Here is a 14,995-nt window from a genome sequence, read left to right on the forward strand (position 1 = left end):
AGACTTTCATCTTGCAAGGAAAAAAAAAAAAAAAGAAGAGATTATAACCACATGCAATATTCAAGTACTTTTCCAGAATTATAGTATGCCTATTTAATTTTTTCCATGCTTTTTGTATACTATGATTTTAATATGTATTCAGATGTGTGCTGTGGTAGTTACCAAGCCAAAGGTTAAGTTTTGCTTCAAGGAGCTTAAAACCTCTCCTTGACCACTGCTGTGCTATCACTTTAAGATTTCCTTGATCTTTATATGGGATCTGTGGGTGGAGAAGTTCAAGATGTAATGATTTATTGTTCCTGTGGAAAACGCAAGGCCAGTTTAGACAGACTTAGGGTAATTCCTTCCCATTTAGAAAACTTTCCATTAGCTATTTCTGTCACTGTATAAACCCTCAGAAAGTACAAACCTCTGTCATACACTGACAGACTACTGAAAACAATACCATTTTCACTCCTGCCAGAAACTAATATATCCAAGATTTTTCTTAATGTGTAGACTTATCACTGCTTCTGATGCCTGAATCTGAGGATTCTGCTGCATTCCACTATTGCATCTTTCACTTTGAAGTCACAGGACTCCATGGTTGTATCAGCAACCAATGACTTATCTAATAACCAAAAAGAAACTGCACTTTTGATAGAGCTCAAATTTGGTCTGGAAATTAAAAAGCATTTCTATTGGCAGTGATGCCAATGAATGCTTATAAAACAGATATATACAGCTGTTATTTATTCTCAAAATAATGCAACCTTTTGAAAAAAAAAAATATTTACCATGTGTATTTATTTTTTTTTTCCCCAGTAAAGTACAGTAATTTCTTCAACTACATCAGAATTTTTTAGAACAAAAAATTTTAACCCAAATTGTGATGAAATTGTTTACATGGTTATAATTCAAGGGAAACCTTTTGAGGCACTAACCATCAGTTATTACAAGTGCCATAAAAAAGAGATGTTTGCAGAAAGAAAACAAAAAAGTTGCATTACTTTTCAAGAAATATAACTAAATATATATCTACTATTAAGTTGTATGTATTTATTTTTATCCACTCCTTTTGACCAATTTTTTAGCATATTAAGTGCATATTTTCTTACACTTCTACCAATAACTTGTTGTTGTAAGTCTGTCTGCATAATCACAATGACACCATAGGTTGTTTCAAAGGACAGTGTTCTCCTCAATACTTATTCAATCTGGAAACATAATTGTTATTTATGTTTTTCTTACCTAAAAGAGAAACATGTTATTTTGGGCCAAAAATTTTTATAAAAAATATTTTGAAAAAAAAAAATGCACAAATGTATTCATTCTGAAGGTACTGGATACCTTTGAGTTTATGTATTATGAGCCAATGATTTTTATGGTACTGGCAAAGGAGTAGAAATTGTCCTTTCTTACTGATACATGTTTTAGTAAACTGTGTACTTCAACACCATCCAAAGACTTTGAAGCTGCTAAGGAATTCTCTAACTCAAGGAAAAGATTAAAGGGAGGTATTAAATGGCTCACCCAGGTGCTTTTCAGGGAAAGAAATAGGTGATTTTAACCTCCACTCTGTCTACAATATGGATCATAGCATCATAGAAGGGACCTTAAATATAATGAACACCTTAATCACCTAGCTTCAATCTATATTTTCTATATAGTAAGGTGAGAGTCGTAAATGATTTACAGTATAGAGGACTGCAGAGAGCTGGAACAGGTTTGAAGAGACTTGTTTACCCTCACAATTCTTAATCTTTAGATGGTAACAATTAGGTCAGGTAAATTGCACTATATTCAAAGAACCTAGTAATTAAGACAACATTTGCAGTACAACTACGCTCAGTATTCTTCTGTGGCAGGTTGCAAATAAAATAAAAAAGACAATTTGAGAGAGGAATTTTGAAAAAAAAAAATAAAATGTTCATTAGTAGGATATATAACCAATCTTTAGATATAAACCAATCTTTAGATGCTGTCAGTGGATATCATCTAACCTCTTTTACCTTTTTACCAAAATGTTAGGTATGTCATCTATGTAAATTCTGTGGTCTCATGGTAACTGATGGAAAGAAAGGTATTTCCAGAAGGTGATTTTCCCCAGTGATATAGTACCTACCACAGTATTTCTCCTTGGTGGAATATTTCTTGTTGTTGAAACTGAAATTTTAAAAGGATGAATTCCATCTTTGATAACTCTAGGCAGGACAAAAAGTCAAGAAGAGAGATACTTTCAGTAGACGAAATGCCTGTGGCTGCTAATACGTCAGGTGGAAGCAAGAAATTCACAGAGCAAATAATAAAAGATATAATGTTATTAAAAAAATATGGGGAGGAAAGGAAGGCAAAGTAGAGAAAACTTTAACTATGCTAATAGCAGCAAGCAGATCAACAGGAGAAGTGATCTATAGATAATTTAACAAGCTGTGGTGGTTTGACCCCATCAGGTCACTCAGCCTCACATAGTCATCTGCTCACTGTCTGAAGTGGGTTTCTGTGGCTGGGTTTTGGTAGCAGGGATGGCTACAGGAGTGGTTTCTGTTAGAAGCTGCTAGAAGCTTACCCTGGACCATGGAGCCCATGTTAGCCGGCTCTGGGATGGACTTCCTGCAGGTGGCCAAGGCTGAGCCAACTAGGAGCAATAGTAATGCCTCTGTGATAACATACTTAAGAACAGAAGATTTTTGTGCAGAAGAAATTCCAGCCAGGGAAGAGTGGAGTGAGAACATGGGAATAACAATGTAGACACCAAGGTCAGTGCAGAATGAGGGGCAGGAGGTGCTCCAGGTGCCAGAGCTGAGGCCCCTGTAGCCTGTGGTGCAGACCATGGTGGAGCAGCTGTGCCCCTGCAGCCCATGGAGGACCATCAGGGTGCAGAGACCCACCTGCAGCCCGTGGAGAAGCCCAGGTTGGAGCAGGTGGATGCATGAAAGATGCTGTGACCCTGTGGGAGGCCCAGGATGGGGTGGGGTCCTGTTGGAGACCTGCAGCCAGTGGAGAGGGAAGCCCACACTGGAGTAGGTTTTTCCCGGGTAGGACTTGTGGCGCCTGTGGGGGACCTACGCTGGTACAGCTCATTCATGAAGGACTGCACCCCATGGAGGAGTGACCCACGGGACAGCAGTTTGGGAAGAGCTGCTGCCCGAGGTATGGACTCACGCTGGAGTGGTCCATCAAGGACTGTCTGCTGTGGGAAGGACCCCATGGGAGCAGCGGTAGAAACAACTGACCACAACTCCCACTCCGTCCCCCTGCACCACTGGGAGAGAGGAGGGAGAACATGGAAGGAAGGAGGGGTGGGGGGAAGGTATTTTTAAGACTGTTTTATCTCTCACTCTCTGGTTCTTATCCTGTTAGTAATAAAATAAGATTTATCCCCACTTTGAGTCTTGTTTTGCCTGTGAAGGTAATCAGTCACTGACTTCTCCCAGCTCTTATATCTACTCACGAATTCTTAGCTGGTTTTTTTTCTCTCTTCTCTGTCCAGTTGCAGAGGGAGGGTGAGAGAGTGGCTTTAGTGCTGCCCCTCAGTCTTGTGCCCATCTATAGGTGGCATCTCTGCCCTGATGACCTGAGGCATCATGGGCCCATCAAGCTAGGAACAACTCTCCCTTATGCTGCCAGTCCAGATCTAACTGTGACACCTTGACTTGTGCAGCTCGGTCTGCCTTTTTGTTGTAGTGATGTTCCCCATTAGCTCGATTTTTGGGCACGTGGGCATCTAGATGGCAGACTCTCACAGTCAGCTTCTCTACCTGGGCAGCAATGTCTTGCCACATATCAGCAGCCCAGATGGGTTTTCCTCTATGCTTCCAATTAGTCTTCTTCCATTGGTTCGGCCACCCCCACAGAGCATTGGCTGTCATCCACGAGTCAGTGTAGAGGTAAAGCCTTGGCCACTTCTCTCATTTGGCAATGTCCAGGGCCAATTGGACTGCTTTGAGCTCTGCAAATGGACTCAATTTGCCTTCTCCTCAGTAGCTTCTGCCACTTGTCGGGTGGGACTCCAGACAGTTGCTTTCCACTTTCGGTTCGTCTCTATAATGTGGCAGGAACCAGCAGCGAAGAGGGCATAACGTGTTTCTCCTTTGGGTAACTGTATGCTGGAGCTTCCTCAGCCCATACCACCTGTACTCCTTCCTCCTCATCTGCCAGACTGAAGTTCCCACCTTCAGGCCAATTTGTTATGATCTCTAGGATCCCAGGGTGATTCGAGTTTCCAATCTGGGCACGCCATGTGATCAGAGCAATCCCCTTACTCCATGTAGCATCAGTGGCATGATGCATGGAAGGCGCCTTTCCCTTGAATATCCAACTCAGCACTGGTAGTCAGGGTGCCAGGAGAAGCTATGCTTCTGTGCCAATCACCTCTGAGGCTACTTGTACTCCTTCATAAGCCACCAGGATCTCCTTCTCCACGGGAGTGTAGTTGGCCTCAGATCCTCTGTAGCTTCCGCTCCAGAATCCGAGTGATCAGCCTCAGGCCTCACCAGGCATCTTTTGCCAGAGGCTTCAGGAAGGACCATTATCCCCAGCTGCAGAATAAAGTATATTTTTCATGGTTGGTCTTGTCCTAACTGGTCCAAGGGCCACAGCGTGTGCAATCTCCTGCTTGATCTGTTTAAAGGTTTGGTGCTGTTTGGGACCCCACTCGAAATCATTCTTCTTATGAGTCATTAAGTAGAGTGGGCTTACAATTTGACTGTACTCAGGAATATGCATCCTCCAGAAACCTATGGCACCCAGGAAAAATTGCGTTTCCTTCTTGCTGGTCCATGGAGCCATCACCGGGATCTTGTTGATGACTTCTCTTGGGATCTGATGACATCCATCTTGCCACTTCACCCCCAGGAACTGAATCTCTCTGGTAGGTCCCTTGACCTTACTCTTTTTGATGGTGAGACTGGCTCCAAGGAGAATCCACATGATTTTCTTTCCCTTCTCAAAAACTTCCTCTATCGTGTCCCCTCATACAATGATGTCATCAATATATTGTAGGTGTTCCAGAGCCTCACCCCTCTCTAGTGTAGCTTGGATCAGTCTATGGCAGATGGTGGGACTGTTTCCACCCCTGGGGCAATTGATTCCAGGTGTACTGCACGCCCCTCCAGGTGAAAGCGAACTGTGGCCTGCACTCTGCTGCCAGGGGGATGGAGAAGAACACATTCGCAGTATCAAGGTACCTGGTATCTGGTCAGGGTCAATCCACTACACTGTTCCACAGTGGAATGGGGAGAGAAGAGGAAAAGTGTGAAAATCCATGAGTTTAGATAAAGACAGTTTAATAGGTAAAGCAAAAGCTGTTCACACCACCAAAAAGAAGGAATTCATTCACCACTTCCCGTGGGCAGACAGGTGTTCAGCCATCTCCACGAAAGCCAGGTTACATCATGCATAATGGTTACTTTACTTGGGAAGAAGAACATTACAACTCCAAACATCCTCTCCTTCCTCCATCTTTCCTGAAAATTTTATTACTAGGCATGACACCATACGATATGGGATATCCTTTGGTCCACTAGTCAGCTGTCCGGGCTGTGTCCACTCCCAATTCCTCGTGCACTCCCAGCCTGCTCACTGGAAGAGCAGTGTGAGAAGCAGAAAAGGCCTTGACTCGGTGCAAACACTACTCAGACAAAAACCATCAATGTCTTGTCAACATTGTTTTCATCACAAAAGCAAGACATTGGCTCATACAAGCAACTATGAAGAAAATTTACCCTGTCCCAGCCAGAGGCAGTATAGAAGCATAGATGTCAGCTCTGATGGTGAACATAAGAAGCTAATGCTGTGAAGATTAAAAGCAACAAAGAGTTGTTTGGTCAGGAATTATTGATAAGAAGGCAAAAAAAATTCTTTAGTGCAATTGCAAAAAACAGTTTAATCTACTGCAAAAATGTCCTGTTCTCTCTCCCTATTCCATATTCCGAATCAACAATACTGCATCAGTAAAGTGGCTGTGAACAAACTTTTTCTTTTTATATAGGTGACCCTTAAAGCCACAGATGAGTGCAACAATGCAGTATCAGGGCTGTGAATTGAACAGTGCCTATAAACAAGAGGCAGGTCTATGATGTGTTGGATGTTCTTTCCACAAACAGCAGTCTCTGAAGGATATAAAGCAAAGTCAAAGCTACCTTAAAGCAGCAGCTGAGTGTTTTGCCACCTGAGGGGCTCGGAACCTTTGTCAATCAGATCAATAAAGATTTGATGATTCAGGAGGACGCTTTAACCCCCTAAAAATACCATTATTTTAGCAGCAGTTCTCGAAAACTGGGGAAGGAAACAAAAATGTTGTGGTCAGTTGCTGCATAATCAAGTTATCTACTAAATAAAACTGAGACCTTCCCTTTGTCCTACAGCTCTGTCATATTTTTTTCTTCCCAAAACATTCCAAAGAAAATCAATAACATATCAAGAACACAGTGATACCTGGTAGTTTAATTTCAGAAAGTCTGCAGATCAATAGCTGTGGAGAGGCTTACAGTGCTTCAGAATATAAGTGCAGTAACTAATGCTGGGGACTGTGTAGGTAAGTGTGTGTGTTTGTGTGTATGTCTGACAGAGAAACTGAGATTTACATTTATTACTGGGACTTTCAGCAACATTGTGTTTCAGTCACTACCTTTACTGTTCCTTTGCAAAAAGGTTTTAGAGCTGGATGTTTTTCATTCCTTTAACTTATATAGTTATTTGATTTAAACAGCTACAGCTACTGAAGTTACTTCAGCTTTTCTACAATTCAGATTGCAATAGAGTTTCCATTAATATGATTCAGAAGTTTTTAACTCAGCCACGTTTGCCACAGGTTTGTTTACAATATTTATGCTTGGGATTGTATTGTTTCTAATTAATGATGGACATATTCAGTTATTTTTACAGTGAAAAGTAAGGTTTTTTAAAAAAAATATTCAAGTATATTTTGGTAAAATATCAAACTCACATAACTTCAACAGAAAAGATTATATTTTCAAGGTCTAGTTAACAAAGTTTCATGATATTATTTATTTTTATCACCTGAACCAAACCAAACAATCTTCAAGTTCAGTTATTATAAAGAATTTTGTATATAAATATTTAACTATAAATGCAAACCATAAAACTACTAATACACCAAAGACACCTCCCCCCCAGATGTTTGGCTGACCACAGGAGCAGCATATTTTTTGATCTATAAAAAGTATGGATAATTATACACAGAACACTCCACAAAGCTTTATAAAACCATAATGCCTGATTCATTGGCTGATGGATAAATTTGATCCAAAAATAAATTCAAAATCTATAAGTAAAACATAACATAAATTTAATAAACAGTCCAATACAAAAATTCTAAGTTGGATTCAAATGTTTCGTTCATCGAGAAGCATGAGAAAAAAATACAAATTATTAAACCAGTGTAACAAGTCAGAGGAACCAATCCCACGCTGACACAACAGCAAACATGTTAGCATCTCAGTGGTCCATTTTCTGGTTGGGAAGTAGTCAATTTATCTTAAGACAGCCCATTTAAATACTATTTTAAAAAAAAAATTATATATACTCTATCTTGGGTTTAAAGGTTAAGACCTTAGACTATATATATATTGGTTTGCATTTCTCTCAGCTTACTTCATGTATCTACTGCATAGTTAATGGAGAGGAAAGGAGGGTAGACTTAGGTCATGGTTACTCTTCTGATTTTAGACCTCTGTCATAGAATGAATGAGAAAAATATCCTTATAAATGTATTTATATACTCCCATTGACTAGATAGGAAGGGTAGACAGTCAGATATAAATAGCTAATGGACTGAAACCTAGTCATTCTGTTGTATTCTCATATTCATAACAAAAAAAATTCAAAACAGAAAAATTTGCTGAGCAAAGAGTAACCCCATACACTTTCATACCTTCTTGAATTAAAGGGATAAAGACCAGGAAAACAACTCTATTTTTGCACCTCATTTTTGCTTGGATCTCTTTTTATGTAGTGCTTTAATATGATAGTAGCACTAAACTCTAAATAAAAGTCCAAAGAAAAAATTGAAAGCTATTTCTGATTGTTTAAAAAAGTTTCTTTCTGGAAGTGGAGAAATGAATATCATCAGGTCTTGATTTCAGGAATACATTCTCCTTCTTAACTTGGATGTCTTCAAAGGAATTCTGCAAAGCTGCCTCAATCTGAAAAGGCAGTTTAAGTGCTGAGAAAAAGAAATCATAGCGTTCTAGATTTCACAGACACCTCACCACCTGGTTAACCTTAAAGAGATAAGGAATCTCTTTGACTTTAAAGTGGCAGCTTATTACCTCATGGTTAAGCACTTGTCTAGACAGAGTTGTAATAACCTTCAAGAAGTACCTAATATCCCTATTATTTGTCTGGAGAAATCACAGTCAGGTTCAAGCATTCCTGGCATCAGGAATAGGTGTGAGCTATGAACACAGTAGTTTCTGAATAAGTATGTGTAAACTGATTAACTAGGAGAAAATACATTTGGTCACAGCTAGTTTCATGTAACTGCTTCTTTCATTTCTTTTCATTTCCTAAGGACAGATCTACTCACTGTTAAAAAGTATTTCAGTCCTGCAATGAGTATCTCACATGACTTTCCGTTTGAAGAAGCAGTCTAACCCATAACTCTAACTAGGTAAAAGGAAAACTCCAAAGACACTGGATAAACTGCAATAAACTGTACTGATTCATACCAACTGAGTGTTTGGATCAAAATCTCATTTAATGGAAAATGCTTCCTCCAGTACCACCACCCTCAGAAGAATATTTTCCTAAAATCCCACCACTGTTTTCATTGTTAAGAATTATAATGGGAATAACAGTCAGTGTTTAAGTCCCTTCATTTAAAATTCAGTCTCTATGGTGGTAAAACAAACAAGCAAACAAGCAAGCAAGCAAACAAACAAGCAAGCAAACAAACAAAAATAACCCACCTTGAATTCAGTTCACTTCTCACAATCTTATTTTTATGTGGGACAAACTATTGTAAGTATAACACTGGCCTGATATTGGCATGCACAAAAATTATTGTGAATTGTTTCCAATAACAATGAAGTTATAAACTATAAATTGGTAGTCGATTGTACATCTGCCATGCTTACACTCAATTATATATCAACCTTGAAATATATATAAAGCCTCAGGTTTGCTGCTCACACTGTCAGACAATTATGCAATTCATAATTGCCACCCCCGCGTTAATCACTTATATGTATAATTTGGTTTATATCAGCTGACTGTAAGGAACTTCAAAAATATATTTTATTAGTTGCTGCACTACTGACTGCCTTACTTTCTCTGGCACCCCCATGAAACCTTTCAAAAGCCTTTAAAAATCTCAATATTTTCTCATATTGAATAAAATCTGCAAATTGTTAGTTGAATTGAGAGGATAAAACTTCTGGGCTACTAGTGCCTTATGGATGTGTTTTGAGTATCGTTGACATGTTTTGTGTATATATATGTACGTTTCACAGGATAGAGGAGAAGTTCAGGATAAGTTCCTTACTTCCCAGGTAGGCAGGCAAATAAATTGTCACAGAAATTAGCATTAATTCTTCTACTACTCTGCACTCAAAATTTAGCATGTTGGGAAATAAAATGGATCAGGGAAGGTGAGTGTTACAACTGCAGAGGTACATGGAAGTATCTTAGATATGGAAAAAAACTGAATCAGCATAAACAGATAATGTACAGAATGGCAGAGCAAATAAAGTTACTGGATGACAAATTGGAAGAAATCAAGTACCAAAGGAAAAAAAAACAACTAAGACGAATTGAACACAAAGAATATACAGGAGGACTGCAACCCTGTATTTCTTTGAAAGATAGATTCCTCATCTGCTTAAAGTAAGGAGAAGAGGAGGAAGGAACAGAATAAAGTACTGCATGACATGCAGTACTCAGAGTATTTGATACGGTATCATAGTTAAAGATTTTTTTTTAAAAAAAACAAGGAATAATTCAAAATTATGTAATTATAAACACATGTTAATATTTAAGCTGAATTATTCAACTTATGTCTAGTCTCTGACACTCAGCACCTTATTTTCAGCTCTAAGAACAGGCTACACCATAGAAAAATCCACCAATACAGCTGCATCAAAAGGTAAGTGTTTTCTTAATTGTACTTCTCAAGTAATATGCAAACATTGCAGCTACTATAACCACTAAATTTAGATGATTCAGTATACTGAAAAAATACATCTCTGTATGTATTGTAGACTGTTGAAAACAATATCCATATAAGAATCTTAATTCTTAATTTTTAAAACACATTTCAGTTCTTTAATAATGTTTAATGATATAGGTATAGAAGACTGGCTGTGCATAATTGTAGTCTAGGAACTAGATTATAATGCCAGATGATGTAATTTACTAAATTCATTCCATTCTTGTTTCTTTCTTATTTTGTACAGTAAACTGTAAACCACGGAACAAAACATAAGTGATAGTATGCCCTGTTGGATTTGTATTTCACCTCACACTGTTGAGACAATATATTAAATATATAAGTAATGATAAAACTTTCAAAAAACAGGTCTTGAGCTCAACATAATTGTAAAAGCAAAGTAATATAATAAACCACTGCCAACATCAGAACAAAACAAAACAAGAAATAGATTTAATTATTAAAAAATTGTCCAGCCTTCTATTTGTATAGTAACCATCAAAAATATTGATTATGAGAAAAGTCTTATCTATTTATTATGCAGGAAACTGAGGCTATATGAGCTGAATACAAATTATGGAAAATCCATGTGTGTCCACATGTAGAAAATATATTATTCAAACAGTCACTGATATAATATCTTAGCTGTCTGGTCTCCACAACTACAACACACCACAATGCAATACAGTTTATCACAAAGGGGAAGAGACTAGACAATTCAGAAGGAGAAGTACCATGTGATACCTACTTAGTAAAACCACAAAATCACAGAATAGGTACAGTTGGAAGAGACCACTCAAGGTCATCTAGTTCAGCCATTCTGCTTAGCAGGGTTTCCTAGAGGTGACTCAGAATTGTGTCTAGGCAGGTTTTTAAATATCTTCAGAGGAGATTCCACAGCCTCACAGGACATCTTGTTCCAGTGCTCAGTAACCCCCACAGTAACAAAGTTCTTCCACACCTTCAGGCCCTGCTTCTAAAAATTCCTTTTTGCATCACTTTTTCTCCAGCAGACAAAAAGGCTAATACACACCTCTGCAGACAGACAGAGTAGCTCTGCACAGCATTTTCTTTTTCCACTTAGACTGATCTTACTCTCACTGTATTCAAGAAGAAGTCACATGAAAATCAGATCTGTGCAAAAAGTTATGCAAATGCATATTATACAGTTTTCTGTTAGAAATAATAAAGATAGGAATGATGTTTGGCATATGAGCTTGGACCAGTGAAAACTTAGTGCAGCCAGACAAATTTTAGTTTGAAGACGAATTCAGTTAAATTGGCTATGAAAAACAATGCTTGTTCCTTTTCTAAGAAGACTATAATGTCATCTGCTTCGGTTGTGCAATTCAGCACAAGTCAGCTCACTCAGTATTTCAGAAAAAAAAAAAGTAGAATCATAAAGTTTGGAAAAGACTCTAAGGTCACCAAAGCTAGCACCACTGCATTCACCACTAAACCATGTCCCCAAGTGCCACATCTGCATGCCTTTTGGACACCTCTATGGATGGCGATTCCACCACTTCCCTGTGCAGCCTGTTTTAATTACCCGGCAACCCAATCTAACCCTCCTCTGATAAAACCTGAGGCCATTTCCTCTTGTCCTGTCTCTTTTTACTTTGACTTACCAAAGCACAAGGAAAAATTCTGATCACTCAGAGTAGTGCAGCCCAGTAATCCAATGCATTAGGACTGGATGGGAGAAAAAATTCTATTTGACCAAGCAGAACTCAAATTGCAGGTTATGATAAGGGAAGGAGAAGTAGAAAACAAAGAGAAAACAAACTAAGTGGTGCAATAGAAATCACTCACAACTTCCCATGCATGTCCCAATGCCCAGCCAGCTCCCAAGAAAAAGATGTCTAACCTAAACCCCATCTTCTTGCACACCCCAAACTATTCACTGAGAATGAGAAACAGAGAAGAGCTTAATGCTGTTTAGTAATAGCTAAAATATTAGTGTGCTGTCAACATGACAACACCACAGAAGCTGCTATGAAACTCAGACACAACACCATGTCTTTGATTCTTACAGCTTTAAAATATTCCTGCAAAATGTGTTCAATAATTTTGGGGAGCAGTTAAAAATAAAGTAATGCTAAATTAAAAGAATAAAAACAGTTATCCTTATAAACACTCTGTAACATTTATTCCTGACAAAAGAAACCAGAAAGAGAAACACCAATAATTTTCAGCTGGAAGGTATGTCACACTGTTTTCCTAAATATAGCTACCATTTCATAATCTTAGATACATAAAGGCAGTATTAGAAACTCTGGTGAGTGAGGAAAGAGGTAACTACTAAAGTATCTGTGGCAACCTAGCCTGAAAGAAAAAAAAAAAAAAAAAGAAAAAAATAACCCCAAGGGGGAAAAACGTCTGTGTCAGACTTCTGCATTTGTCTGTTTCTTGTTAGAATGAGTTAAGCTATAAGATCTGAATCAATTATTTGCCACTGTTTAATTTACTGTATTTTCATTCTGTTCTCATTGGCTGATAAAGTGAAGGCAATTTTTGAAAGATGCTTCATTATTTCTAGAAATTAGTCCATTAAACATAATAAGTGACAACTTGAGAATCTAGTATGCATCTGATGCCTCATCTAAACGGATTTTTAGATATTCAAGGACTGATTTTAATAGGTAGCTTATAGACATCCATAAGTTGAATTCAGTTACAGCACTCAGAAGTGTGCTAAATACTTCAGAGGAAATACAACAAACTATTCTCTCCCATGATGTAAGCATTGAACTTAAAAAGCAGCTTCTGACTAAAATTCCCTTCCACTGCTCAATGGAGAGACTGGTTACCAACATACCTACTCACAGCTCCCTGCTGCCACACACACTAGAGATGATAGAGGAATTGCTTAATCAAGAACAACTTCCCTAGCCATGTTAATCTCTGCATCTGTCCAGGGAATAGCCAGAGTATTAACCTTCTCTAAGCTTCAGTAGGCCTAAATCATCCATTTCTAAGACCAAAATAGAAACTTGCGGGTTTGCTGTATTCTAAAAAAAATTAAATTATATGTGAAAGCACATTTTTCCATCTTTCCTTTTTTTTTTTTAATTACTACTTATCTCCTATTTATTTTATATTTTTGTCTTCTTCCTTTGGATGTTTTTATTTTAAAATGCTTTTCCTAACTATCTTCTCTTCATTTAGTTTTCTCCTCCTTGAAAAAGGCCACTATACTTGCATTTGTTTAATTCATTTCTTCTCTTACTCTGTCTTGCTAAACACCTTACACTTATATTTCATATCAGGTTTCCCCCCTCAACCCTTCGCATCCAGTCTTCTGTGTAACAGCAAATTGGTTTGTGTACTTAATGCTTTCTCCGTCTCTCAGCTTAGTCTTCTAGGGGTTTTTTTCCAGATAGTCTATATAATTTCCTAAAGAAAACAATGTTTTCCTCACCACTTGTCTGAAAATGCTGTTCTGCATAGAAGCGTCTCATGGTTGCAAGGGGATTAGTTTCTTCCAAGTTGATCTGTTTCCACTGTATTACTTTTCTGTATGCACTTCTGATGCCATGTTTCTCCATTTAGCTCTCTTTTCTTACCCTTTTTTTTCTGAGGTCTTATTTTCCTTCTTCCCAGTTCTTACTCTTTCTCATCGAGTCTTCTTTCTTCTTGCTACTACTCCTCTTTTAGCTGTCCTCCCTGAGTTTTCTCTTTGACTCCAAACTCCAAAACAGTGGGTTGGTTTTTTTGTTTTGTTTTCTGTTGTTCTGGTTAATTTTGGGATTTGCTGTTGGATTTTGGGGGTTTTTTTGTTTGCTTTTTTTAAGTTATTGCTCCTCCCGACAGTGCTTCTCTGGTCAATGGTTCTTGTTGTCACTCTGTGTCTTCTCTGCACCATATCTTTTCTTTTCCCACCCCCTCTCATTACAATGCAAAGCTGGTTCAGAGAAGTTAGTACTTTTGCTGGCAATGGATTCTGAAACAGGTGTTGCTAAACTTTTCCCATGCTATGTATCATCTGCAGATACTTCCATGACATATTCCTCTGTGTAAACTCCCTCTTTTCAACTAATTTTTTAACTGTTCTTTTCTTTATTAGAGGACCAATTTCAACATTGTTTTTGTTTTCATAAATGTGACCAGGAGAAGGATAATATGACAAGAACAAACAGTTATGTAGACTTAATCACTTAGGGACAAAGTTGCTCAGCATTTTAAGTATGTTTATGTAAACATTTCTTTTTAATAAGCAATAGAACTCAGGAAAGCTAATGGTTAAAACAATTCAAATGTATGAGAACAAAAACCCAAAACTTGTTATTCTTTACCAATATGAGCAATTATCAATTTAAAAAAACTAAGTATGTATTCGTGTTCTCTCATATGCAGAAGACAGAGCAAGTTTTAGGAAGTATTAGTAAAGACTGTGCCTTTTAGACCATTGAAAGATGCTAACGTTTTGCAACTGACTGTCTGAAGTTAATGTTTCACAAGAGAAAAAAAAAAGAGGAAGAAACACAGAGAGACAAAGTGGAGACCAATAGTCAGTCATTGCTCATGATAATTACTGTCATCCATCTTTCAAAAACACTAGGGGTTTTTTTTCTGCTTCCACATTTTGCATTCATTGCTTCATTACCACAAGTCCCCAACCAATTCAGGATTCAAAACTGTACACCTTCAATTCTAAGTAATTTGTTTCACTTTGCATAATAATCACTTTTGTTTCAATAGCTTATGATATCCCATTTGTGCATTTTCATTAAAGAATGGTACTTGTTTTTAAAATATCCTGAAAATATACAGCTGACAATCAGGAGATGAAAACACTGGTGCTAATGAATGAATTACTTTCAAGTGAGTTTCCAACATCATATG

At 37.8% G+C, this 14,995-nt stretch overlaps 1 long non-coding RNA gene across 1 annotated transcript in view; it reads right to left on the minus strand.

The window, feature by feature from the left end:
- LOC116783195 overlaps positions 1–14,995 on the minus strand; it is a 96,489-nt gene that overhangs the window by 14,034 nt on the left and 67,460 nt on the right. The window lies entirely within an intron of this gene.

Source organism: Chiroxiphia lanceolata, chromosome 2 (genome assembly GCF_009829145.1).
Source record: "Chiroxiphia lanceolata isolate bChiLan1 chromosome 2, bChiLan1.pri, whole genome shotgun sequence".
NCBI classification, from domain to species: domain Eukaryota; kingdom Metazoa; phylum Chordata; class Aves; order Passeriformes; family Pipridae; genus Chiroxiphia; species Chiroxiphia lanceolata.